Raw genomic sequence first — 25,997 nt, 5'->3', positions numbered from 1 at the left:
GAGAAGAGCCCTGTGGCAACTGTATCTGGGTGTTTTCTGTTATTGCCATGGCCTCCAGGAGAAGAAACCATGGCAACGTATTGATTTTTTTATGCTCCCTTCATATCCTGCGTTGCAACAATTAACAGTTTCTGACTTTTTGTCTGGTCTCTCAATTCTACATAAGCCATTTCAGCAATCCCCAGTCTCCATCTCCAGCTAATTTTCTATGCTATCAAGGAGGATGTTCAGATTATCTGTTTACCTTGCAAATCATCTGTAGCATAATAAAGCTTTTCATACATGCACACACGTACACACACACTATATATATATATGTTTATGCATAATTCACGTACATATGTACATATACATATACATATTCCTTGCAAAAATGCCTCAGAAGAATATAAAAAAAGATGACTCCTTACAATAAGGAGAGAGAAGCTAAGACAGGTCAGGCCTACTTCAATGCACATTTTAATGAGGACCAAAGATGACTACAGTTTAAGACTTGTTGGAACTTTGTCATTTTCCAACTTTGAAAGACCTGAGGATTCTAATTAATAAAATGACAAACCATGATTCCAGAGGATGGAAAACAAAGCACACTAACTACCTCTTGACAGAGAGGTGATATATTCAAGATGCAGAAGAAGACATAAATTTTGGGACGTGATCAATAGGAAAATTTGCTTTATTCAGGTGCCTAATTGTTATGAGAGTCTCATTTTCTTTTTGTTTTTGTTCAATTTAGAGAGGGAGGGAGGGGAAAAGGTCATAGGAAGAGTAGATAAGTGCTTTTTAATTTAAATTTTAAATCTAATTTTAAAAAATTATAATTTTCTTTTTTGTGTTACTTTAATCCACTATTTGCACATAGCCATTAATGGTAAAGCCCCTAAAATACTAAAGGATTGTGTCCTTGTTTGAGAGAAAGCCTAAAATATGTCAGGCTAAGAAGTTTGTATTTTGTCATACAGGCAGTAGGAAGATATTGAAGATTTTTGAGCAAGTGAATGCCATGTTCAGATCTATGCTAGGAAAACCATTCTCCTGCGGAGAATGAGCTAGAGAGCCGAAATACTGGAAGCAGTGGGATCCATCAGAAAGCTATTATGCATACAAATGGGAAAAGGACCCACATGTACAAAAATATTTATTGCAGCTCTTTTTGTGGTGGCAAAGAATTGGAAATCGAGGGGATGCCCATCAATTGGGGAATGGCTGAGCAAGTTGTGGTATATGAATGTAATGGAATACTACTGTGCTGTAAGAAATGATGAGCAAGTGGACTTCAGATAAACCTGTAAAGACTTGTATGGACTGATGCTGAATGCAGTGAGCAGAACCAGGAGAACATTATACACAATAACAGCCACATTGTGTGATGACTAATATTGATAAACTTAACCTTTCCCAGCACTACAAGGATCTAAGACATTTCCAAAGGCCTCGTGATGGAAAATGCTATCCACATCCCAATAAAGAACTATGGAGTTTGAATGCAGATCGAAGCATACTATTTGCTATTTTTTTTCTTCTGTTGAGTTTTGTTTCCTCTTTCTGGTGGTTCCTCCTATTGTTTCTAATTCTTCCTTACAACATGTCTAATGTGAAAATGTTTAATAGTAATGTATATGTAAAGCCTATATCAGATTGCACACCATCTTGGGAAGACAGGGGAGATAGGGGGAGAAAAATTTTAAACTCAAAAGCTCATGGAAGGGATTGTTGATAAATCAAAATAAATTAATAAAAAAATTTTTAAAAGATATCATTGATAACTTAAGAAAGCAGTTTCTGTGGTAGGATTAAAAACCAGAATTCAAGGGGTTGAGAAGAGGGCAATTGGGAGGAAGTAGAAGAGTGAGTGCAGATAATTCTTTTTAGGAGACTGGAAGTGAGAGGGAGGAGACATATGGCAAAATGGGATGGTGGGCACTCCTCTCTGCATCTGCTGTTCTGAAGGTGAGTGGTATCATTAAGCTAGAAAGAAATAAGATTAGGAGAGAGGGATCAGGGAAAAGGTTTTATTTTGTGTTGTTCTTTGGGTTTCCTTTGTTCTGGCAGACAGTGACTATAAATAAATCACTGGAATTAGGGGATCAAGAGATATGAACTTGGCAGCTATAAGACTTGGAATGTTGGTTGGGACCTCTACCTTTCAAGATCTTCTGGTGATGGAGGGTGGCCTTGGTATGGACATTCTCTCCAAAAGTACTGGGGAGCTTAGAGGCAGTGGTCATGGCAGAAAGTCCAACCCCAGAGTCCAGACAACTCACAGGTTCCATCAACATGGTTGTGATATCCCATGATGGCAGGGGATGAGGGATACTCCAAACATACCCTCTAAATGGAATGTGCAATCAACTCTGGATCAGGCTACTGTCCATGATCCTTGTCCTTTAGGCATCATTTGATGCCTGAAGCTGCAGTCTTTCTTTCTTTTGGAATTGTGTCTGAAGTCACCATACAGACAGGGCTGTTTTGTAGCACTCAGATTTTCTCTCTGGGTTGTCATAAAAGTAGTGTTGGAACCCACTTTTTTTTTTTTTAGCAAAAGCCAATGAAATATTTCAAGGACTTTCAAGAAAATACTTCAAAATGAAGACTGCAACAACAAATGAGGTTGGCCATTTTTAAAAACTGAAAAACAAAAAGCAGAATTCAGGAGTTTATTTCTGATAGCCTGAACACTACTGAGTTAACTACATTTAATATAGAACAATTAAACTAATTAAACCCAAATGCATCTGGAGAATATTATTAAGGGCTGAAGAAAGCTACAATCTCTAAAGCTGGTATTTGAAAAGTGTAGTGTTAATTGCTAGAGAATCCTGGCATTCAGCCAGTTTTGTGTAGATTGATCTAACTTGAAAATCATGTTTCAACCCTTGTGGCCCCAATTCTGTTCCTCCTTGAAGAAAAAATCTTACGAATTGAAAAAATCATATTTGTTTTTATCTTTTAAAAATGAGACTTTAAAAAGCTGTATATGAAACTTCATGGTTGATCTGGGAAAAATAATATAAATAGGGTTAAAAAATAGTTAATGGTTTCTTATGCAAATTGGAGAGCCAAAAAAAATCAACCATGCTTTTCTTTCTTTCTATAATCTGTTGTTGACAGAAAATTGTGTTTTTCATGGTCAGGATGGTAGGAGGGAAAGAGTTTGACACTGATATATGGGATATGCTATGACCAATGCTAAATCTGATATGGTGGTGCTAAAATTTTGTAGTCTTCAGTAATTTTTTTTAAACTATCCATCAATAAGCTGCATGGGTTCATATTTTCAATTCAATTCAGTTTGGTCCAATCTAATTCAATTTAACTCACCATTCATCTCATTCATATTTCTTATTTACCATAGCTCAATTGCTTTAAGACCCTTAACAATTTCTTTAAAGCCAAGGTACTTCTGGGTTTACGCCAGTCAAAAGGAACTGCAGCATTTATGCAAGATGGCAAAATGGTTCTGAAAACTTTCAATTATAACTAAGATAAGGAGAGTCAAGAAGGGAGGAGCTAACTGGGGAGAATAGCTGTCAAAATTTGTATTCCTAAAATACCACCTTGAGCATGTCATGCTGCTGCTTAGGAAATTGCAATAGCAACTCTAGCTATTGGATCAAGTCCAGCTTTCTTACCCAAGACTCCTCAACTGGTCCCATTCTACCTGTCCAATCTACTCCCCAACATAAACTTCAGAGGATGGTTCCTACTATATTCCTAGAATATCATGTTTGTGTGTACCCCTCATCTTTGCTCTTATCATACCTTTTGCCTCCCCTTTTCTCCCACTCTCCCCTCCCCTGCTCAGGGAAGACCCTCCTCCTACAGTTCCCAAAAGCTTTCACTTGCTCCAAGATTTCCTCCTCTCATGATGTCTTACCAAACTTGCTCCATACCTTAACTATATTTTTCTTACTCTGAATGACTTTAGTAATTATGTATAAAATGTGTATCACACAAATATACCTGCTTTTAATTCAATTTAATTTGATAAGCATTTATTGAAGACATATATTATTCTGCATCAATTAATCAATAAGCAGGAATTTATTTTTTAAATTCAACTTTATTTTCCATTCCAAGTTTTCTCTTCCTTTTCTTTCCCCTACCCATTAAGAAATAAAAAAAATTACCAATAAATAATAAAAATATTATGGACATAAAAACAAATGTCCATATTAGTCATGTTCCAAGGGGAAAAAAAGCAAGAAAAAGAAATAAATAGAAGAAAATAACCTTCAGTCTGCACTCTGAGTCTATCAGTCCTCTATCTGAAAGTGGGTAGTATGTTTCATCATAGTGTGAACTATGGTATAATGTATTGATCAAAGTTACTAAATCTTCCATGGTTAATTATCTTTATGATTTTGCCATTACTGTTTACAATATTCTGGTACTACTCACCTCATTTTGCATCAGTTCATACAAATAAGTCTTCCCCAGATTTTTCTGAAACTATTACCTTCATCATTTTTAAAAATTTAATTTATTTATTTTTAGTTTTCAACATTCACTTCCATAGATTTTGAGTTTTAAATTTCCTCCCTCTCTCACTTCTCCCTTCCACCAGATGGTATATAATCTGATATAGGCTCTCACATGAAGCATATTTTCCTATTAGTCATGATGTAAAGAACAATCAGAACTAACAAACAAAGCAACAAAGGAAAAGGAAAGCAAATAGTATGCTTCCATCTGCATTCAGACTCCACATTTCTTTCTCTGGATGTGGATGGCATTTTCCATCATGAAACTTTTGGAGATGTCTTAGATCCTTACATTGATGAGAAGGGCTAAATCTATCAAAGTTAGTCATTGACAGCATAGTTGTTACTGTGTACAATGTTATCTTGGTTCTGCTCATTTCACTCTGCATCAGTTCATATAAGTCTTTCCAAGTCGTTGTTTTTTTTTTTGAAGTCTGCCTGCTCATCATTTCTTACAGCACAATAGTATTCCATTACATTCATATACCACAACTTGTTCGGCCATTCCCCAATTGATGGGTATCCCCTCAATTTCTAATTCTTTGCTACCACAGAAAGAGCTACTATAAATTTTTTTGTACATGTGGGTCCTTTTCCCATTTTTATGATCTCTTTGGGATACAAACCTAAAAGTGACATTTCTGGGTCAAAGAGTATGCACAATTTTATAGACCTTTGGGCATAGTTCCAAATTGCTCTCCAAAATAGTTGGATCCTTTCACAACTCCACCAACAATGTATTAGTGTTTCAATTTTCCCACATCTTCTCCAACAGTTATCATTTACCTGTTTTGTCATGTTGGCCAATCTGATAGGTGTGATGTGGTACCTCAGAATCATTTTGATTTGCATTTCTGTAACCAATAGTGATTTAGAACATTTTTCGTATGACTAAAATAGCTTTAGTTTCTTCCTCTGAGAACTGCCTGTTCATATGCTTTGACCATTTATCAATTGGGGAATGACTTGTATTCTTATAAATTTGACTCAGTTCTCCATATATTTTAGAAATGAGGTCTTTATCAGAGACTTTAGTTGCAAAAATTCTTTCCCAGTTTTCTGCTTCCCTCCTAATCTTGGGTGCATTGGCTTTATTTGTACAAAACCTTTTCAATTTAATGTAATTAAAACTGTCCATTTTGTATTTCATAATGTTCTCTATCTCTTGTTTGGTCATAAATTCTTCCCTTCTCCATAGATCTGACAGGTAAACTATTCTTCTAGTTTGCTTACAGTATCAGTCTTTATATCTAAATCATGTACCCATTTTGACTTTATCTTGGTATAGGGTGTAAGCTGTTGGTCTATGATCAGTTTCTGCCATACATTTTTCCAGTTTTCCCAGCAGTTTTTGCTAAATAGTGATTTCTTATCCCAGAAGTTGGAGTCTTTGGATTTTTCATCATTTCTTACAGCACAATAATGTTCATTTATATACCACAACTTGTTTTGTCGTTCCCCAATTGATGGGTATACCATTATTTTCCAATTCTTTGCTACCACAAAAAGAGTTGCTATAAATATTTTTGTATATAGGGGCCTTTTTCCTTTTTCTTTTATCTTTTTGGTATAGACCTAATTGCAGCATCTCTGGGTCAAAGATTATGTACAGCATTTTGGTAAATAAGCATTTATTAAGCATCTATTCCATGCCAGGTGCTGCAGATATATAACACAATCTCTGTCCTCAGAATTTACAGTGTAGAAAATTTACCCTTCTCCAGTCCTATCATACTTCTCCCTCTCAAAATTCTCATTTCTAAAATAGGGATATTACTTGCCCTACCAATCTCCTAGCATTGCTATAAGGGTCAAGTTTACTTCAAAATTTATTGATTTTGTGAAGTGTTAGGTAAATGGGAAGTAACAAAATACCAATAATACTAATGGAGGAGGAGGAGGAGAATAAGAAGAGAAAATAGGAAGAGGAGGAGGAGAAAGAGAAGGAGAAGAGAAAATAGGAAGAGGAGGAGGAGGAAGAGGAGGAGGAGGAGGAAGAGGAGAAGTCATTCAGTTTTCAAGGATTCCAGAATAGCTAAGCAAGTTTCTAAGCTTTTTTGATAGTTTCCTATTTGTCTGTTCCTGTAGAGCAAAGATTAGGTCTTCTGGTTTTGTACCCTCCAGTAGGGGCTTTACAAATACTGCTAAATCAAACTGAATTCAGCCTAAATGTCTAGCACTAAGAAAACTTCTCTGTTTTCTGTGGCTTTTTTAGAATTCGATCAAGCCTGTCATGCCCCTTTGACACCTTCCACAGGCATCAGGAAAAGATCCTTATCTGGTAGCAAAAACATTTCTCTAACAAACAGACCACTCAGTCTGGTCTGGCTCTGAAACAGAGTCTCTTGCAGCCAAATATACTGAAGCTCAAGAAGAGATGGTCCAGGTGTGCCTTACCAGTAGGAGCCTGTGGCTTCAGAAACAAGTGCTTGAGATGTAGAAAATAAGCAAAAAAAAAAAAAAGACTTGTACACTACAATTTAACTTTGAAATACTCTCCAACCCAAATTAGTACAGGCTCCATATGAAACACCCTTGCAGAGTATGAATTAAGGCTGGCAATCATGGAAAAAAGACTACTCTTTTCCAAATCACAGATACTATTTTGCTACTCATTGGAATGAAAACTGTTTATGTAGTGACGGCTCATTTGCATGTCAGCTCATCTGTGCTGATGCAGAAGAGAAGGCATAGAAAAAAATTCCCTTTCTGAAAGTTATTTACTTTGAACATTCATTACATCACCTGTCCCTGATACAACAGCCCAGGTACTAAAACTGTGTTTCCATAATGTTGGAGTAACCAGTTGCAAAGTAAACATTTCATTCAGGTTTATTGTTTAAAACTCCACTCCCATATCTACTCAACAAACACACACACACACACACACACACACACACACACACCTTAAATTGTTTGAATTCACCTGTATTCTTTACAAAACCAATTTGCACACATGAATACAGTCCTGGGGACACTTGCTTACTGAGATGTTCTCTGTTCATTCCAATGCATTACTCACTAGGTGGGTATAGTATATAAGCATTATGCAGGTTAATGAGCCACCTAAGAGCACGTTGTCATTCAAAGGCAGGGCAGGAATATAAATTACAAAATGAATCCAATCATTGCTGATGTTTTCCATGATAACATCTAGTTGTCATGTCATAAATAGACTACTTTCAAAAATGAGAAAAACCAGGAAGGACATGGGGTAATTAATCACTTACTGTAAAATGTAAATATCTAACCTATATCTAATTAAAAGAATTATAGATTTTAGGGTTGAAAGGGTGCTTAGAGGTCACTTAGAGGTCACCTCCTGCCCAAAGCATGACTCTTCTCTGGAGCATCCTTGTTAGATGATCATCCATCCTCTAGCTGACCACTTCCTCTGAGGCAATGGGAAGAATATTGAACTAGGGCCTCAGTTCTAGTCCTGGATCTTCCATTTACTACCTGCATGACCTTAGAAAATTTACTTAAGTTCTCTGGGCCTCAGTTTCCTTGTCTGTAAATGAGGGAAAAGTCTAGGTGAGTTCGTGATCCCATTTAGGTCTATGAACTCAGTATATCTTTAGACAAATTATTTGATTGTTGGACAAGTCTAACTGTTAAAAAATTCTTTTTCAAATCAAACTGAAATGACTTTTCTATGACTTTCAGCCCCTGACTCACAATTCTTCTCTTCAAAACTGCCCAAAATGAACTTAACCTTATTTTACATGTCAATCCTTCAGATATTTTGAAGATAGTGAATAAGTTCCCCATAAATAGTACCTTCTTTGGGCTAAATATCTTCAATTCCTTTACTGCAGATGATTATTTTTGAACAAGTCATTTAATGTCTTTTGGCATCAGTTTCCTGATTTGGAGGAGAAAAGTAGACTAGATGGCCCCCAAAATCCCTCCTGGCAGCTAAGTGGCTCAGAGGATAGAGTGCTGGACCTGAAAGTCAGGAAGACCTGAGTTCAAATCTACTCACAGACACTTAGTAGCTGTGTGACCCTGGATAAGTAACTTAACCTCTGTTTGCCTTAATCCATTGGAGAAGGAAATGGCAAACTACTCCAGTATCTTTGCCAAGAAAACCCCATGGATGGCATTGACATGCTATGGTTCATAAGATTTTGAGGAGTCAGACATGACTGAACAACTGAACAAGAACAATAATGTCTATCCTAGATCAAAATCTCTGATCTTATGTTCCTTGGGTTTGCTCTCAATGAATTTGACTACAGGAAGTTGGATTTCCTGTCTAGTTGTGACTAAAAGAACAGAGCTGGCCAGTGTTTGGTTGTGGGCACAGGAAGGGAATAAAGAATTAAGCCTAGAGCAGGTCAGATTATTTAAGGAAGCAAAGAAGTCTGAATTGTAGCTCCAGATTACATGAAACCAATTTGCATCTTAGAGTGTGAGAAACATGCAATCTGTATGTTAAAGGTCTCACAATTTTAAAAAATTAAAAGAGAATGAGATAAATTATTTTCCACAGTTATGATTAGGGAGAGAATTCTTAACCAAACAAGGTAAAAGGTGATCACAAGAAAAAAATATATTATTTCTCACATTAGGTTGAAAAACTTAGTTATCCCAATTCAATTCAAATAGGATAAAAATAGAAACTGTCAATTAAAAAAATTGTATCAAATATATCTGACAAGAACCATCAGTTATAAAATGGGTTTGATAACATCTGTCCCACCTACATCACACAGAGTTGTTATGAAGATCACGTGAGATCATGTAGGTAAAAGTCCTTTTTTTTAAACTGTTAAGTATTGTAGAAATAAGAAAAAATTTGTGTTATTATTTTCTACTATTTGACTCCTAGCTCACTCCATTTGAGGACCAAATGAGAAGGAAGAAGAAATAAAACTCAGGTTGATTAACAATGTCAACAACTATTTGTTGACAAACAGTCAGGGAGGCAGGGAATTGTGATTTGGGGCCACCGTGTATCATCAAAGTGCTGGAGTACCCAAGAAGGGCAGAGGAGGGGGCAGAATTAAATAAATTTCAAAAGGGAGGGAGTCTAATGGAAGGCACAGCCTCAAGAAGCTCTTATATAAGTTGTTTTGCATAACAAACAAAAGTCCATAGAAAAGCTTGGGGGGATGGGGTGGGGTAACATCCAGTCAAAACAGCAGGCTTGGGCTCCAGGTGCAGCAAAGGGGAAACCAATCATGGGGTCATTTGGGATCAAAGTCAAGGAGCCCCTTCTGATAACTGAACTGGTTTTGATCACCCTCAGGTAATTTGTAGCTTTAGCATCAGCAGAGTCAGCAGCTGCATTCAGCAACAGCATACAGGGCAATAGTCCTGATCTATATCTTGCCACTGGACTCAGATGACTTCAGAGGAGCAAATGAGGCTGTGAACTTTGCACAGTTTTCCCTTACTTAAATCCAATTCACTTGCAATTCATGGCATCACCTTCCTGATGTCATGGTCCTTTTCAAGAACAAAGGACAAACAACAACACAGCAATAGTTGAAAAAGAAAAAGACTATATTTTCCAAAATACTGTGGGCATGGTAGTATGTCCTGAGCAGGAGTAGCTAAGACAGAGAAAGAATAAAACAAACAAAACACAACAATCAAAGAAGGAAGAAGGAGAAGGGAAGGTTGAAGTGAGAATGGCAAGCAGCATATGTCACTAGGGCAAATGGCAAGAACTCCTAAACTGAACCAGAATTGGCAGGACCCAGTCTGGAACAGTGGTGGCAAAGCAGGGGTAAACAAAAAAGGCCTGTAATAAGCAGGAACAGTAGGGCCTAGGCTAGAATGATGATGAACAAGTAAAACAGGCTGTTGGCCACAGGACCTGTCCTGGACTACCCCTGAGATACTGAGACATCTTGACTTAGACTTTCCCAATTGGTATCATGAGTCTTTTGTGGTGACTGTGACTAAATCAGCTGGAAAGAAGAAGTAGGGAAGAAATCACACTCACCAGGAAGGTGGATGACAACTATTTCTTAATTTCATTTACTAGAAGGCTAGCATACTATTCCCCTCTCTGTTCATCATTGTCTTGAATTAATATTCTTTGTTAAGATGCAATTGAAAAATATTGATAGGTGAGCTATCTTTGATACTCTATAAATTAGCCAAAATCAGATATTTTGGGTAGAAGCAAACAGAAATGTTCCTGTTGTAAAATGTCCAAGATTAAAGCTAGTCTATCAATCCTTAAAAGACTTGGCTTACATTTTTAGTTTTAGTTGTTCTTACTTCTATATATCCTCTCTCTCGGTGATCTAATCAGTTCCTAAGGGCTAAATTATTATTCCTATTCATATGATGTTCAAAATCGATATATCCAGCCTCATCTCTCCCCTGAGCTCCAGTCCTGAACTATCTACTGCCCATTAGGCTTCTCCTGCTAGCTGTCTCATAGGCGTATTGAACTCAACATATTCCATAATGGAACTCATTATCTTTCTTCCTCATACCTAACTGTCTTGCTAACTCTCCAGTTTCCACCAAGGGCATCTTTTCTGTCACCCAATTCACAACCTAAGAGTCATCCTTGACTCTCTGCTCTCTCTTGTCCCAATTGGATACCAAGTTTTGCACATTTTACCTCCATCATATTGTTCACATGTGCCTGGTTGCACTTTGCTCTCTGCAATGAATTATTAAGATAATGTAGGTCTGATGGGGAAAAAAAATCTTTCTCTCCAGAAATCCCTAGTACATTTTCTTTCTGATGGAAGTATAAACCATGTGTCTAGGGGATTACATATATCCCTTTGAAAAGTGAAATTCAATGGAATGTCAGGAGGCTGCCTCTCTAGGAACCCCAAATTTATTTCACTTCCAAAGAGAGTATAAGCCATAAGGTGGCACTTTAATAGCATTGATTAAGTATCTATCCCATGCAAATTGCTATGCTAGCTAGCACAGGAGATACACAGACAAAATGGAAATCCATAATAAAAAGCAGAAAGTGGCCTAGATGAAGATTCAAGAGACCTGTTTTTACCTTTTTTTTTTTTAAACTAACTTGCTATATAATCTTGAGTGTCTTTTTCTCATATGTGAATAGAGGGATTGGATTAGATGGTCTCTTAAATTCTCTTCCTGCTCTAAAGTTGTTACTAATATGATCCTTTGTAAGTATCTTTGGTAGTGCCTTGACAGCAGAGGAAGTTGAAACTATTCTTTAAAATAAGCCTTTTGGATTATCTGTGGATTTTGAATTCTTGTGCTTTTCTTCCTTCAGCATAGAAAGTCAGGAGGTAATATAAGAAGCTTTAAGCAGTTTTAGGGACTCTATAAAGGAATTTAGCAGAGCAGAAAAGTAGAGGCAAAGTTAAGGGGACAACTAGAATAATCTGGCTAGCATACAGAATGACTGTATGAATGGAGAGAGGTGTGAAATGTCTGAAAACATAGGCTAGAGGTAGAAGAGGAGAACCTTGCATTTTGTATATTATATTATAAACTTATAATACTTACATAATTCTTGCATTTTACCTTAGAGGCAGTAGGAGTGAAGTGGTTAGATGTATTCATGATAATGTCTAATTTGTTACTGTTTGTCCTTTGTTCTTGAAGAGGACCATAATGGGAGGTGATGCCATGACATGTAAGTGAATTGGATTTAAGTGAGGGAGGGCTGTGCAAAGTCACCAGCCTCACTTTCTCCTCCAGAACCATCTGGGTTCAGTGGCCAGATATGGATCAGGATGACTGGAAATGACCCTGGAAGCAGTGAAAAAAAAATGTTCAATTTAACAGTTGTGTGAAGGATGGATTGGAGAGAAAACAGACTGGAGACAGGGAGATCTATTATGAAGCTTTTATAATAGCCTAGGTAAGAGGTAATGAGGCAAAAACTATAATGAAATAGGGGTTGTCTATGTGATTGAAAAGGAGGGGAAAGATACAAGAAATATTGTGGAGATAGAATCATCAGGGCTTTTCAGTTGACTAGATATGTGGGAATACAGCATGTGTGGGAGATGGAAGAGTCAATGATGTCCCTGAATTTTCAGTCCTAGGTAACTGGGAAGGTGGTGGTGTGATAACAGAATGAGAGAAGTGAACATAAGGAGGGAATTTGGAGAGGGATTTTGAAAATTTATTTTGGAACATGTTGGCTCTGAGGTGCTATCCCAACTTGTAGTTAGAGAAATCCAGTTTTTGTTGCTGTTCAGTCATTTTCAGTTGTGTCCAACTCTTTGTGACCCCTTTTGGGGTTTTCTTGGCAGAGATACTGGAGTAATTTGTCATTTTGTTCTCCAGCTCATTTTACAAATGAGGAAACTGAGGCAAACAGGGCTAAGGGACTTGTCCAGGGTCATATAGCTAGGAAGTGTCTAAGCTTGGATTTGAACTTAAGGAGTCTTCCTGACTCCAGGCCTGGCACCCTATCCACTATGCCACCTAGCTGCCCTAGAGAGGTCTAGCAGGCGGTTACAAATGGCTGGGAGTCATCTATATGGAATGGAAATCACAGGAGTGGAAGAAATTGACAAAGGAGAAAGTGTAAAGAAAGAAGAGAAAGGAACCAAGGCTAGAGCTTTGGTGGTCATCCACCCTTGAGGCTTGTGGGGAGGATGATGATGAAGAGTAGACTGAGCACAGTAGACAGACCAGTAGAAAGAAAACCAGAGTCACAGAAGCCAATGGTGGAGAAGTCCTAGGAAAGAAGCAGGCACCAATGTCAAATGCTCAGAGACATCAATAAAGGAAGACTGGAAAATGGCTTTTGGATTTGGCTTTGGTGACCTTGGAAGAAGCAGCTTCAACAGAAGGGTGAGGATTGAGGAATGTGAGGGTGGTGAGGAAATCAGGGCAGCCAAGATAGATGACTCTGTCTCTTGAAGCTTAACAGCAAATATGAAGGAAGATATGGGGTGATAGAGACAATCTGGGTTAGGATACTTTTTTAAAACCAGGGTACTCCTGAATTGTGTGTGGTTTGTCCTTTAGTCTTGAAGAGGACCGTGACATCAGGAGGATGATGCTATGATTTGCAAAGGAATTGGATTTGAGGGAGGGAGGGCTGTGCAAAGTCACCAGCCTCACTTTCTCTTCCAGAGCCATCTGGATCCAGTGGCCAGATATCGATCAGGATGATTGGATATACGCCAGGATGCCCTGGGAGACCTTGGCCTTTTTAAACTGAGGTCTCACTTTGAGTGAGACAACACCCATTCAGTGAATAAGCCTCTTCAAGAAATGAGCCAAGGGGGTGGAGCCAAGATGGTGGAGGGAAAGCAGTGACTGTCTTGAGCTCTCTCCCAAAGCCCTCCAAATACCTATAAAAAATAGCTCTAAACAAATTCTAAAGCAGCAGAACCCACCAAAAGACAGAGTGAAACAAATTTCCAGCCAAAGACAGCCTGGATGGTTGATCGGAAAGGTATATTGCACCGGGCTGGGAAAGGAGCACAGTTTGGCGTGGGCGCGCAGGCCGCAGCAACCCTGGAGCAGGCCTCAGAGGACTGAATGGCGGGCAGCTCTAGCAGTTTCCAGGCTTCTCAACCTCTGAATGCCAAAGACAACTTAGAAGGTCAGTGAGAAAAGTCTGTGACTACAGTGAGAGAGGAGCTAGGTCTCAGCCGCAAGTCTCGAGTGCAGCCCGGAGCCGCGGCTTTTTCCTGAGCTTCTGGCTCACATTCTGAGGGGGAATCGAGTAGCTGATCAGAGGGGGATTGCAAGGATCTCTTTGCCAGTGCTGAGGCAGGAATCTCTTGCTTTGCCCTTGCTTGGATCTGGGTCACAGTTCTGAGGGGTGGTCCTGGGGTGAGGAGGAACGCTGGTGCGGTGGAGCTTGTTGTGGGGGTGGAGAGAAAACACCTTGCTCCTTATCATAGCACCTGGGAAGAACTGAAAATTTACAGGTCCCTAGAAATACCTCTGAAAACAGGTGTACAAACCCCTGAAGCTTGGGACAGTACACTCTTCATATTGGAAGCAGACTTTTACCTTAACAAAGAGTTTAAAATTCAAGTAATTGGCTGGGATCATGAGTAAGCAGTGCAAAAACAGTCAGACTATATTATCTTACTTTGGTGACAAAGAAGATAAAAACATACAACTAGAAGAAGACAACAAAGCCAAAGCTCCTACATCCAAAGCCTCCAAGAAAAATATGAATCAGTTCCACACCTTGGAAGAGCTCAAAAGGGATTTTGAGAAGCAAGTAAGAGAAATAGAGGAAAAACTGAGAGTGATGCAAGAAAATGATGAAAAACAAGTCAACAGCTTGCTAAAGGAGACCCAAAAAAATACTGAAGAAAATAACACCTTAAAAAATAGCCTAACCCAAATGGCAAAAGATGTCCAAAAAAGCCAATGAGGAGAAGAATGCCCTAAAAAGCAAAATTGGCCAAATGGAAAAGGAAGTTCAAAAGATTACTGAAGAAAATACTTCCTTAAAAATTAGAATAGAGCAATTGGAAGCTAGTAACTTTATGAGAAATCAAGACACTGTAAAACAAATCCAAAAGAATGAAAAATTAGAAAACAATGTGAAATATCTCATTGGAAAAACAACTGACCTGGAAAATAGATCCAGGAGAGAGAATTTAAAAATTATTAGAGTATCTGAATGCCATGATCAAAAAAAGAGCCTAAACATCATCTTTCAAGAAATTATCCAGGAAAACTGTCCTGATATTTTAGAACCAGAGGGCAAAATAGAAATTGAAAGAATCCACTGATCACCTCCTGAAAGAGATTCCCAAAGAAAAACTCCTAGGAATATTGTAGCCAAATTCCAGAGTTCCCAGGTCAAGGAGAAAATATTACAAGCAGCCCGAAAGAAACAATTCAAGTATTGTGGAAACACAATCAGGATAACACAAAATTTAGCTGCTTCTACATTAAGGGACAGTAGGACATGGAATATGATATTCCGGAGGGCAAAGGAGATAGGATTACAACCAAGAATCCCTACCCAGCAAAACTGAGTATAATCCTTCAGAAGAAAAAATAGTCATTCAGTGAAATAGAGGACATTCAAGCATTCTTGATGAGAAGACCAGAGTTGAATAGAAAATCTGATTTTCAAATACAAGACTTGAGTGGAGCATGAAGAGAAAATCATAAGAGACTTATTAAGGTTGAACTGTTTACATTCCTGCCTGGAAAGATGATATTTGTAACTCATGAGACCTTTGTCAGTATTAGGGTAGTTGGAGGGGAAAAAATTATATGTACATATATATAGATATAGATAGATAGATAGATTGATAGATAGATAGATAGATAGATAGAGGGCACAGGGTGAGTTGAAAATGAAGGGGTCATATCTGGAGAATAAAATTAAGGGGTGAGAGAGGAATATACTAGGAGAAGCAGAAAGGGAGAGGTAGAATGGGGTAAATTATCCCACAGAAAAAAAAACAGAAAAGAAAAGGCTCTTACAGTGGAGGGGAAATGGGGGAAGGTGAGAGGGAATGAGTGAATCTTATTCTCATAGGATTTGACTTAAGGAGGGAATAACATACACACTCAATTGGGTGTGGAAATCTGTCTTACCCTATAGGAAAATAGGGGGAGAAGGGGACAAGAGAGTAGGGGAATGATAGAGAGGAGGGCAGATTGGGAAAGGGAGTAATCAGAAGCAAATACTTCTGAGGAGGGACAGGGTCAAAAGAAAGAATAGAATAAATGGATGGGCAGGATAGGATTAAGGGAAATAGAGTTAGTTTTTCACAGCATGTCTACTATGGAAGTGTTTTGCATAACTGCACATATATAACCTATATTTAACCTTATCAATGAGGGTGGGTGGGGAAGGAGGAAGGGAGAAAATTTGGAACCCAAAGTTTTAAAAACACATTTTTAAAAAAAAATGTTTTCACATATAACTGGGAAATAAGAAATACAGGAAATGGGGCACAGAAATCCATCCTGCCCTACAGGAAAATTGAAGGGGAAGGAGATAACAGAAAGGGGGGAGAGATAGAAGGGAAGGCAGACTAGGGGAAGGGGTATTTAGAATGCATGCCATCTTGGGGTGGGGGGAGGGGCGAGATGGGGTGAAAGTTTGGAACTCAAAATCTTGTGGAAGTAAATGTTGAAAACAAAAAAATAAATAAAATGTTAAAAAAATAATAAAACTAATAAAAAGAAAAGAAGTGAGCCCCCCAAAAAAGCCCCTTCAATTAAAAAAAATCAAACTGGGAGGGGAAGACCCCTCACTGTTGCTGGCCAAAAGAGAAACAATTACTATTTACATTCACTCTGAGCCGGGAGAGACCAAAAAGTAACCATTAAGACTCCTGAATATGTTTGCAGGGGGGAAAAAGGAGCCAGGAGAGATTAAAGAGGAATGATCAAGGTATTAAAGAGAATGGCAGAGAAGGCCTTGTGGGCACAAGTAGATGAGTCAGCTTTGGCAAAGAAGAGGGTCTTAAGTCTCTGTTCTGTCTTCTCTTTATAATCTCTCCTTTGGCTAAGTTCTGTCATCCCCAGAGTCAGGATGAAAAGAAGAGATAAGGATTGGAGACAGAGAAAAATTGAATCTTTATTTCAGGATCTTGGTTAGCTGCCACAAAACAAGGCCTTCAAAGGAATAGACATCTGGAGGGATAGTGTTAATAAAAGAAGAAATATGCTTGATCTTTTAACCTTCCTGATTATGTAATTCCCCTCCTTCCTTCAAAAATAAATTTCTAATTAGCATTTATATTTATCAAGCATGTTTGGGATATAGCTACAAAAGCCTGAATAAATCTACTATTGGCAAAAAACACTGGAGATTAGCTCTGACACCTTTTGAATAAATCAACTAACTTCTCTGAGCCTCAGTTTATTCATTTATAAACTTAGGACATTTATTAACTCTTGCATTATATATTTCACAAGGTGGTCAAGAAGGAAGTACTTTATAAACTTCAAAAGAGCCTTATAAGTGAGTTAATGATTATTATTATCACAAGGAACAATTCTTTATGGACTGCTAACAGTTTTCTAATTAGTTTCTAATCTATCGAAGTCTTGCAAGTCATGGTCTAAGCCGAGGCTGGCAATAATCAATCAATAGACATTTATGAAGTGCCAGTTATGTGCCAGGCATTTAATGTATACAACTATGTGAAAATGTATTAAGGATATTAAGATAAAGAATTAAGTGACAAAACACATATACACATATATGTCTATGGAATATATATGTAAGTATATACATATATATATAGATGCAGAAAATAAATATATATGTAGATACAGAATATATAAAAAGAAGTTGTTGTTTAGTCATTTTTTTCAGTTGTGCCTGACTCTTTCTGACCCCTTTTGGGATTTTCTTGGCAAAAATACTGGAGTGGTTTGCCGTTTTCTTCTCTAGTTTATTTTACAGATGAGGAAATTGAGGCTAAAAGGGTTAAGTGACTTGCCCAGGCTGACACAGCTAGTAAGTGTCTGTGGCCAGATTTGAACTCAGGAAGAGTTTTCCTGACTCCAGGAAAAACCTCCTGTAGGATACAGTAACTGAATTGAGATTTAAAGGAAACTAGGAATTTTAAGAGGCAGAGGTGAGGAGGGAATGCATTTCAGGCATGGAGGATAGGCTGTACAAGAGGACAGAGAAGGTGGATGGAATAAAGTCGCAGAGTTAACAAAGCCAATACTTTGTGGTACTTTCTTTGGCAGGGCAAGTTACTGAACGATTGCCCTGCATACTAAAGGGTCGGATCACCTTTATTATTGCATGGACATGATAACCCTAGTGACTTTTGAGTCTGCCTTATGTAAGAAATGATCAATTCTGGATCTCCTAAAAAGCATTTCTTTAACTTTTCCTGACACTCTCATGTTCTATAGCTTCCCTTTGTGTTCAGACCCCATTTTAAAATCCATATCCAGAGTTGAACAGCAGTGACCTGGGAAACACCTTCTGGTTTAATTTCCAATGTGAGAAAATTGCTTTATGTTCTTTTCCCCCAAAGGCATAGTCTGGGGAAAATGTTAATTACACATTGATTCCCTCTGATGGTACTTAGGGACTGGCTAAGCATTGCCAAAGGAATACACTCGAAAGGCATCAGACCTGGAGAACAGCTTGAGGTAAGGAAAAACAGTTGATGGAAGGTAGTAAGGTCTAATTTTCTAAAATGACCGATTATAAATGAAAAGCACGAACCCTCCAACAAAAGGAAAGGATGGAAAGAAAGGGAAATGCTGCAGGGCAAGGGAAATGAGAAGTCTGAAATGTAATCATATCCAAAAGATAGCAATCAGCAGGAATTTGATGTTGCACAGGAGAATAGAAATTGAGAAGAGTGGATGAAAAATGGCTAACAGAACAAGAAAATAGGGGTGGGGGAGCAAGCAAAGAACAGATTGTCCTCTGTAATGGATTACAATGCTCGCATAAGAAAAAGAAACTACAAAAAAGCTATTCCATTCTGGTTTTGTGGGTTCTGTAATATGAAACAGATGCTACTGAGAGTTATTCAGCAAGAAGCCCAATGTGTTAGGTTCCTTGTTTTGCTTTAAGAAGCCTTGGACACCTAGTTTCAGAATGGAGCTCAGTCATGTCATGGTGTCTATTCTGAAGTGTAGGAAATAGATCAAATTTAGGGCTTGTGTCTATGCCAGGCAAGGCTAGGTTAGGGTGGACTTTGGCTCTGCTTAGTTCATATTGAGTTTTAATTTGGTTGGGATTGGGTTTTTGTCTAACCCCATATGGTGTGGCATAAGGTCTCACAGCTTTGAGTGATGTTGTTAATGGGTTTTCACTTTTGCCCATTTATTTTAGAATCTGCTAGTTACAATGGCCATCACATAGGACTCATATATATGAGAAGGTATGGTAATAACCAGGAAATAGGATGAAATACACTTAGTTGCATATAAGAGATACTAATACATACTCAGAACACTTTGGGAATACTGAAGAGAGAGAAAACACAACCAGTTTTGGGGGGATCAATACAGGTTCCATGAAAGAGGTAGCCTTTGAGGTAAGGCCTGAAGGTTGGGTAGAGTCTTGACAAGAATAGCCTGGGAGGAAGGATATATTCCCCAAGAAAGCAACAGTGCTGAGGTGGGAAGGCACAGAGTATATTTGAAGAACAGGGAGTCATTCATAAATCAAGTGAAATGGAGTGTCCCATTGAGACTTCAGCAAATCCTGGAGGTCTAGAAGGGATGAAAGATAGAGAAATTGAAATATAAAGGTGAAGGTCTTCAGATACAAAATAGATATTCACCTTAGAAACAGGGGCAGCTAGGTGGTACAGTGGATAGAGTGCCAGGCCTGGAGTCATGAAGACTCCTCTTTCTGAGTTCAAATCTGGCCTCAGGTGTGTGACCCTGGGCAAGTCACTTAACCCAGTTTGTCTCCCTCATTTGTAAAATGAGCTGGAGAAGCAAAGGGCAAACCATTCCAGTATCTCTGCCAAGAAACCTCAAATAGGGTCATGAAGAGTCTGACAAGACTGAAAAATGACTGAACATCTGCCTTAGAAAGGGTCTGAGGTTTTAATAGATCAATCACATATGAAACGGTCAACGAATCAATGTACCTACTTCCCTGTAAGACATACTCTTATGTTCATACCATTGTTGAGTAGCATGATGTTCCAAAATGAGGCTGGGAAGTGTAACTGACTGAATTGGGACTGATAACCTAAGTCTGGGCAGAGTAGCCTGTAGAGGGAAAGACATTTAAAGCAGGAAGGATTGTTTGACAGGAGAGGCTCCATTTCTTTGATGTCTTTCCTGAAAATAATAAACCTCAGAGCTGAGGTTCTAAGAATGACAAAGAGAAGTGGGTTCTGCCAATCCTAGGTCAAGTGTCATTGCCCCAGCTGAAATAACACAGTAACATTTCAGCCAAAAAGAGTACTGTAGTACTCCCCCGAAAAAGAGTGCTATGCTACCCAACTGAGTCAATGGGTGGTAAAAGATTGTATCTGCCCTTTAAAGAATGAGCCCAGCAAATCTAGCAGATTGACCTGTCCAGCAGAGAGGCCTTGCGTTGAGAAGAGCCCAGAACCCAAGAGACCTACCTGACTCATCCTGGCAGTAGCTGCTTAGTGACTGAGCAGCCTACCCAGCCTTGTCCAGCAGCAGCTGCCCTGCAGCTGGCCCAGTCCAGCAGCCAAGCCAAGTGGCCAAGCAGCCTATTCTGCAGCCGCCAAGCCCAGGGAGCAGCCAATATAGCAGCTGCTATATTGACTTGCTTGACCTAGTTCTAGAAAACTGACTTGTGTAGCTGAAACACTATACCCGTAACAAGTCAGACCATGTGAGTAGAGCTACTGGCTAGTTGAGTAAGGGAAGAATACAGGTGTAGGCCCTTGAGCCAAAGTTAGGAGTATAGCCACCCACAGGATTGCCCCCAGAACCCTGGGAAATGTAGCAACCACTCCTCTGGTGACCCAAGCTACCTGTGAGAGTTGGGGTACTGAACTCAGAGGGGATGTTACACAAAAGCTAAGTAGAATCCTAAGGTCTAATACAAGAAGGTACAAGCTAGGATTGGTTTTAGTGTTACTTTTCACAAATCTATCAACATTTATTAAGGCTAGGGAGTCCCTAAAGGGTCTATATTCTGATGGGAGCAGCTAATACACATTCTTAATACCAAAAAAAGATGCTCTCTGTGGTACACAGATAACTGTTTTATGGTAAGTGTTGCTGTGAAGAATGAAAGGCTCTTTTGGACAGTAATACACTGTCTGGGAACACAAATGCCCTGTTCTGGCTCACACACCAGTCCAGGTCTATTTATTCAGAAAGTAGGGAACGTTTCAGAGAAGAGTGAAAAAATAAAACTAGAAATGGAGGCTAGGAATAGATCATGTAAGGCTTCAAATGAAAGAAAGATAGGCTTCCCAGTGAGAAGACACCCATAGCACATGGAATGCCCCTTCCCCCAAGATATCTTGACTTTAGACTCACATTCAGTCAGCCAATAAATTAACATTTATCAAGCTCTTTCTATGTGCCAGGCCTGGTGCTAAATGCTGGATTACAAATGCAAGTATGAAAAAAGTCTTCAAAGAACATACATTCTAATGGAGGAATACAACACAAATTAGGAAACTGAAAGGAGGTGGAGTGAGGAAAAAGTTACGCAGTGTGGGGGCAAGATAAAGACAGTCTTTAGTGCTGCCTAGAAAAGAACAAGAAACGGCTAGCCAGGGTGCCCTCCTTAAAATGGAAGTTCTTGGAGCAGCCATCTGATCAGAGGGAGTGGTTACAGGGGTGGACAATAATTCAATGTGTGAATTCCAGGGCTGGAGTGAATATGGACCAGGAGAACCTGGGGGAGCTTGACTGTACAGAAGGGAAATCAGGATTTTTCTCACACTCTTCTTCATAGCTTCCCCCTTCAGCAAATCTCTTTATATTCCCTAGTCACTCAATCCCTCTTAGCCAAAGGTAACTCATTTATAAAGTGAGGAGGGTGTTATCAAATAGTCTTTGATTGATACTTTCCCCCAATCCACTTGATGAAATGACAGGATATAAACAGTGGGTTACAGAGACAACAAGATGTTAAGACTTTGCCCCTTTTGAAACTTTGAGAAGTCGCATTTACAGCCTGTAAGCAGCTCACCCCTTTCAGACTTTAAGGAGCCAATGTAAAGGAAGTGTTTACACTTTGTAATTCCTTTAGGCCCTATGAACAAGTTTGTTCATCAACTTGATGGAATTATAAAGCTGCTGTTCTTGGCTGGCTGAAGGATTAGCTACACTCCTGGTAGCTTTAAAAAGTACAAAATAGATATTGCTCACCTTAGAAAGGGTCTGAGGTTTTAACAGCTCAATTAAACTGGAAGAGCTAATGAACGTGCCACTAGGGTCATAGACTGTATTTGTACCTTTGTTCCATCCGTGTAAGCTCCCAAAAGGAGGCTGGGAAGTATAACTGACTGAATTGGGACTGATCACACTAAAGCAGACAGGAAAAAGGGTTATTTACCAGGGAGGATTGTTTGATAGGAGAGACTAGATCTCTCTGACCTCCTGCCTGGAGATGATAAACCTTAGAGCTTAGGTCAAAGAGAAGAGGATCCCACAATCCAGAATTTCAAAGTCAAAGGATGAGGTAATAATAACAGTGTTATTGTCAAGTTTTCTCAGTCAAGGTCCAAAACTCTGTGACCATGTTTCAGAGTAGGCAACTGACATTTACTTACCCATGATCTAAAAAAAAAGTCCAAAAACTTAACGGACTTTCCATGTTTTGGAAAATCTACATTCTCCACCTGTGTATCCTTATGTGCCCCTGATGGGGATGGGATCTGAACCCCTAAATGGGAAACACCATGTCTTTGAAAACAACCCAGTCCCTGAATTTTCCCATACATTTCAATAGCCCAGACCACTGTTGCCTCCAGCCCAAGGTATCTGGCCCACCCCAGTCCACCTTGATTACTAAATTAGCTTACTTGACACTCTTTAATCACATCCAGATCTTTCCACAGTCTTTCTGTATAAAAGCATCTATCTTGTCCCCATTAATTGCTCAGATTCTTAAAATCTGGCCCACTTGTATTGACTTCACATATAGTGTAGACTCCCTAGGAATCTTACCTACCCCAACCAGTGTTTTAACAAACTCATTACTTGGACTGAAAGAAGGCTTAAGTGGTCTTTTGACCCATGCTCTTTTGAGGCAAACCTGTGCCCTTTACCTTTGCATTTCAAGGTTGCCAAGACTCCTAGAAAGCAACATATTTTGGCAAGACCCCAGAACTACTGTCCTGGTCACTCAATACTTAACACCTTACAAGGACTTTGGGGTGTGCACCCTCGGATTTTTAACATCCCCCTTTTCTATTTTCAATGTCACACAGCTCAGGGCCTCTAACTTGAAAAGGGCAAAGCATGGATTCTGGGGAAATGTCTTCTGGTTCCTTAAAAAGGGAGCAGAGTATCTCATGCCCTGGTATGATTGCCTACAACATGAACTCATTCTCTCTAACCTGACAGAGACCATTTACCAGCTGGCAAACAAGATAGGTTATGGTCTCTGGGAAATCCAACAACCTCTGGATTCCCTAGCAAAGGTGGTCCTAGACAATAGACTAGCCCTAGACTACCTGCTTGCCTCTAGTGGAGGTGTATGTGCTCTAGCAAATAACTCTTGTTGTACGTATATCAACAACTTTGGGCAGGTAGAAATCCATACTAAATATATTTTGGAAAAGGCTAGTTGGATGTAAGAAATCCATAATAATCTCAGTGCCCCCAAATCACTTTCTTCATGGAAATCCTGGCTCCTTTCTATACCCCTCCCCCATTCTTATTCCCCTCCTGATTATATTCCTTTTGTGCCGGTTTGGTCCTTGTTTGCTTAATCTCCTTGGCCTGTTTTTCTCCTCCAGGGTCTGGGCCATCAACTTCCAGATGACTGCTCAGGCTATATACCAACTTCTGACCAAGTTCAAGGTCTGTAGACCCCTGGACCTGGCATCAGCCAGGTTCCAAAGTCAACTTCCTCCCTGGGACCCAGGGAGGCAGGGACAACTTTATGGCCCTAACTAGCAGGAAGCAGTTTCAGAAGTCAAGACCTTTGCCTCTTACCCCAGAAGATTTTGGGACTCGTTTGTTTGGGGGGTGAATAATGGGGACATAGTTCTGCTGACCCCCTGCATTCTTTTTTATTCCTTCCCTACTACTAAGTTGCCTTCATCTTAAGGTCCTTCTTACCCTCTCACCCCTTCCCCCCAAAAGGCCCTCTGAACCTTTGAGAAATAGCTTGGTAGGTATGCATTTACTTGAAATGAAAGGGTTCCCCGAGCTGACTTGGTGGCAATTCTGAGTTCCTGAATCTGAATGAAGGAGAGGCCTTATTTAGCCCCTTTGTAAGAAGGGGCAAGCCCCTACACATGTCAATAAGTCAAGTCAACAAGCCTTTAAATATTAAGTGCCTACCAGGATAATGAATTCACATTGCTCCTTGATGTGGCTGTCAGAGACCAAGAGGTTTGGGTGTGTAAGCCCGGGAATATTAAGTGGGTAGAACTACCCCAGTATCAACTTCAATGCTAAAACAGGTTGCACGCAAGAGGCTTATGTACCTTAGCCATTTTCTTACCAATGACTCTGATGTATAACAAAGCATTGTTGACTGTCCTGGAAATGTCATTATCTGTCCTATGGTCCTGACGTTTCTTGTGCCACTCCTGTTCATCGCTCCACCTTACATTAGGAGAAGAATTGGTGAGTGTGCTGGAGGTGTTATCATTTGTGCTGTATCCTGAGATACTGATGTTCTGCTTTGGCTCATCATCATCACCTTTCATTGAGAGACCCACTGTGAACTACAAGGATTTGGCATCAGCCACCACATGGACCAGGTGGTTGAGATCTGAAACTCAGTCTTCCAAAATGAAAGAAGAAAAGCCTAGGATAGATTCTGACTTTTATTCTCCATATTTTTTTTCTTTTCCTTTCTTCTTTTTCTTTATGGTGACTCTTCAGGGAGGATGTGTACATACACACACACACACACACACACACATATGAGTACCTAATTTTGTCTCAACATCACATCTGAATTAACAGGGTGCTGATGGCAGGCTCACTTCAAACAGCTAACTCACTCAGTAGGAATCACTGCACTCAGCAGAGAGCGAGGCAAGAGAAGGAGTCAGCCATGGCAGTTGAGAGTGGAATTGTAGAGAAAAACATGCCTGGGTAGCCCACCTGAGCCACCTACCTGGCAGAGAAGCAGGGATGCTGAGCCCAAGAGGAGCAGTATGAGGGCCTCATGAGAAGAAAAAGGATATCAGGGCCCTGCAGCATCAGAGCTATGAATTACCTTGGCAGTTCCCTGGATGTGGGTCTCTTTGTCCACTTGCACTTTCTGTGTGTATCTCCTCTTCCAACTGATAATCATTTATGTGAGGATGACCTTGAGTTTTATGGGGGAGGGGATATTTTATTACTACTGTTCATGCTATGTTATTTCAGAAAATGCCTTTGCTTTGAGCTGTGTCAAAGGGATAACTTTTAAAGTTGAACACAATACTGGGGGCTTCTGAGTGAATTTTAGGAGTGTGGAAGCACAGAGTTCCTTGAACCAGGGCAACTGTCCTAGGGGCCTCAATCCATGAGCAAGAGTTGGCAGAGTAGCCCAAAGGAGGGGTCTACATGTAAAATAAGAGGAGGGGGGTTTGATGACCTGTAAGAGTCCTTCCAGCTCTAGATCTGTGGTTCCAGGTATGTCCTACCATTCATGTTCTCTAGATAGATGTGTTCCCATTGTGTATTCCCTTTCCCACTGGTGGTATGGAAACTTATAGGAGAGTAATGTTTGTTTGTGTATGTGTATGTATGTGTGTGTGTGTGTTGTGTGTGTGTGTATTTATAGAGAGAGACAGACAGAAGAGACAGAGACAGAGACCACGAGAGAAAGAGAGAGAGAAAGAGACACAGAGAGAGAGATTTTTCTTACTTATTTTGCTATATTGTGTAATTTCTACATTTTTTACTTGAATGAGTATGTCCTCTTCCCTGGCATACTACTACTACTACTACTACTACTACTACTACTACTACTACTACTACTACTACTACTAC

The sequence above is a fragment of the Vombatus ursinus genome, unplaced genomic scaffold, assembly GCF_900497805.2.
Source record: "Vombatus ursinus unplaced genomic scaffold, bare-nosed wombat genome assembly UNPS02014813.1, whole genome shotgun sequence".
Classification (NCBI taxonomy): Eukaryota; Metazoa; Chordata; class Mammalia; order Diprotodontia; family Vombatidae; genus Vombatus; species Vombatus ursinus.
The sequence above is the reverse complement of the archived record's forward strand: the minus strand, read 5'-3'. Positions refer to the sequence as shown.